Source organism: Neomonachus schauinslandi, chromosome 2, assembly GCF_002201575.2.
Source record: "Neomonachus schauinslandi chromosome 2, ASM220157v2, whole genome shotgun sequence".
Lineage (NCBI taxonomy): Eukaryota > Metazoa > Chordata > Mammalia > Carnivora > Phocidae > Neomonachus > Neomonachus schauinslandi.
Genome location: NC_058404.1, coordinates 163271521 through 163275379, shown reverse-complemented (window position 1 = coordinate 163275379; position 3859 = coordinate 163271521).

Below are 3859 nucleotides of genomic sequence, written 5' to 3'. Positions count from 1 at the left end.
TAATGACGGAGAATTTTTCAAAATTAATGTCAGACACCAAACTACAGATCTAGGAAACTCAGAGACCACCAAGCAGGATAAACACCAAAAAAAAAAAAACTTCGACCAGGCATATCACACTCAAAATGCAGAAAAATCAAAAATAAAAAGTCCTGAAAGAAGCCAGAGGGGGAAGAAAACACCCTACCTATGGAGAAGCAAATATAAGAGTTACATTTGACTTCTCAGAAACCATGCAAGCAAGAAGAGAGTAAAGTAAAATATTTAATATACTGACAGAAAAAAAAAAATCTAGAATTTTGTACCCTGCAAAATCATCATTTAGAAATGAAGGAGAAATAAAGACTTTCTCAAACAAAAACCAAGGTAATTTGTTGCCAACAGACCTCTTAATGTACATAAAGAAAGGAGGAGCATCAAAGAAGGAGTAAGGGAAGGTAAAATTAAAACTTTTTCTTACTCTTAATTGAGCTAACAACAGTTTGTTCAAAGTACTAGCAACAATGTATTCGATTATATATGCTTATATAAATGAAATGAATGAAAAAGGGAAGGGTGAGAGGAATTAGGATTATTTTATTATAAGGTAATTGCATTACCCATGAAATAGTATAGTCTTATTTGAAAGTGGATTTGGATTCCTTGTAAATGTATATTGCAAACTCTAGGGCAATGACTAAAAACAATTTTTTAAAGTACAATAAGCTAAGAGAGGAGAAAAACAATCATATAAAATGTTCAAATTAAAACCATAAAAGGCGGGGTGCCTGGGTGGCTCAGTTGTTAAGCGTCTGCCTTTGGCTCAGGTCATGATCCCAGGGTCCTGGGATCGAGCCCTGCATCCGGCTCCCTGCTCCACGAGAGGCCTGTTTCTCCCTCTCCCACTCCCCCTGCTTGTGTTCCCTCTCTCACTGTGTCTCTCTGCCAAATAAATAAATCTTAAAAAAAAAAAACAGAAAAGGCAGAAAAAGATTAGAATCCAAAAAAGAGAACAAAAAACAAGGCCACAATTAGGAAACAGTAACAAATATGATAGTTATTAATTCAACTACAGCAATAATCAGTTTGGACATTGTCTAAATGCACCAATTAAAAGAGAACTGTCACAGTAAATCAAAAAGCAAGGCAGACTGTCTACAAGAAACCCACTTTAAATGTAAAGACACGTATGGATTAAAAGCAACTGCATGGAGGGGCTCCTGGCTGACTCAGTCAGTAGAGCACTCAATTCTAGATCTCAGGGTCATGAGTTCAAGCCCCACACTGGGTGTGGAGTTTACTTTAAAAAAAAAAAAAAAAAAAAAAGGTGGGGCGCCTGGGTGGCTCAGTTGGTTAAGCGACTGCCTTCGGCTCGGTCATGATCCTGGAGTCCCGGGATCGAGTCCCGCATCAGGCTCCCTGCTCGGCAGGGAGTCTGCTTCTCCCTCTAACCCTCCTCCCTCTCACTCCCTCTGTCTCAAATAAATAAATAAAAATCTTAAAAAAAAAAAAAAAAAAGGTAACTTCATGGTGAAAGATATACCCGCTAACACTAATCAAAATAAAAATGGAACAGCTATATTACTTTCATACAGAGCAGATTTAAAAGCAAGGAAAGTTATTAAGGATAAAGAGCACCATTACATAATGACAAAAGGGTCAATTCTCCAAGACCTAACAAGCCTCAATGTGTATATGCCTAACAATAGAACATCAAAATACATGAGGCAAAAACTGTTAAAACTGCAAGGGGAAATAAATGAATCTATTATAGTTGAAGACATCAACACTGCTCTTTCAGAAATGAACAGATTCAGCAGGCAGAAAATCAATAAGGACATAGCTGAACTCTACGACACCATCAATCGGCTGGATGTAACTGACATACCTAGACTACTTCATTCAGCAAGAGCAGAATACACATTCTTTCCAAGCTCATATGGAACATTCACCAAAACAGACCACATTCTGGCCCACAAAATACAACTTAGCGAACTTAAAAGAACAAAACCCTGCAATGCCTACTCTCAGTTCATGGTGGAATTCAACCAGAAATCAATGACAGAAAGATAACTGGAGGGGCACCTGGGTGGCTCAGCTGGTTAAGCTTCTGCCTTCAGCTCAGGTCATGATCCCCGGGTCCTGGGATGGAGCCCCATATAGGGCTCCAGGCTCAGCAGGGAGACTGCTTCTCCCTCCACCCCTCCCCCTGCTCATGCCCGCTCTCTCTCTCTCTCTCAAATACATAAGTCTGGGAAAAAAAAAAAAAAAAGGCTAACTGGAAAATCACAAAATACTTGGGAGATTAAAGAATACACTTTTTTTTTTTTCAAGATTTTATTTATTTGTCAGACAGAGAGAGAGCACAAGCAGGGGGAGCGGCAGGCAGAGGGAGAAGCAGACTCCCCACTGAGCAGGGAGCCTGATGTGGGACTCGATCCCAGGGTCCTGGGATCGTAACCTGAGCCAAGGGCAGATGTTTAACTGACTGAGCCACCCAGGCATCCCTAAAGAACATACTTCTAAATAATACATGGTCAAAGAAGAAATCTCAAAAGAAATTTTAAAATATTTTGAACTGAATGAAAATGAAAATTCTTAAAATTTGTGGGATGTATCAAAAGCAGTGCTTAGATGGAAATTTATAGTAGTAAATATGTATATTAATCTAAAATCAGCAATCTAAGTTTCCACTTTAGAAAACTAGAAAAAGAGCAAATTAAATTCAAAGTAATCAGAAGGAAAGAAATAAGAATAGAGCAGAAAACAGTGAAACTGAAAACATGAAATCAATAGCGAAAAATCAATGAAACCAAAAGCTGGCTAAGAAAAACAGGAGAGAGGACACAAATTACTAATATCAAAAATGAAAGCGGGGACGGGCCCACACCAGGCTCCTTGTTCAGTGGACAGCCTGCTCTTCCCTCTCCCTCTGTCACTCCCCCTGCTTGTGCTCTCTCAGTCTCTCTGTCAAATAAATAAATAAAATTTAAAAAAAAAAAAATGAAAGAGGGGACATCACTACAGATTCCATGAACATTAAAAAAATAAATACTATGAACAAGTATATGCCCACAAATTTAATAACCTAGATGAAATGGACTAATTCTTTGAAAATATAATCTGAATGGCCCTATACTTATTTTTCAAAATTCAATCAGTAATTAATTGAAATATTATTCTGAAACTGAAAACACTAGGCCCAGATGTGTTCACTGGTGAACTCTCCCAAACAGTTATGGAAGAACTATAATAATTCTCTACAATAACTTTCAGAGATTAGAAGCAGAGGGAATACTTCCTAACTAACTCATTCTATGAGGCCAGCAGTATCAAAAGACATTTGAAAATCAATTAATGTAATCTATCACATTAACAGGCTAAAAAAGAAAAATCACATGACCGTATCAATGGATACAGGAAAGCATCTGACAAAATCCAACACCCATTCATGATAAAAACGCTCATTAAATTGGAATAGAGGGCAACTGCTTCAACTTGATAAAGATTATCTACAAAAAAACTACAGCTAATATCATACTTAATGGTAAAAAACTGTAAGTTTCTCCAGTAAGATCAGGACCAAGGCAAGATGTCCATTCTCACCACTCCTTTTCAACATTGTACTGGAAGTCCTAGCTATGCAATAAGAAAATAAATTATAGGGGCGCCTGGGTGGCTCAGTCGTTAGGCGTCTGCCTTCGGCTCAGGACATGATCTCAGGGTCCTGGGATCGAGCCCCGCATCGGGCTCCCTGCTCAGCGGGAAGCCTGCTTCTCCCTCTCCCACTCCCCCTGCTTGTGTTTCCTCTCTCGCTGTGTCTCTCTGTCAAATAAATAAATAAAATCTTAAAAAAAAAAAAAGAAAATTATATACAGAT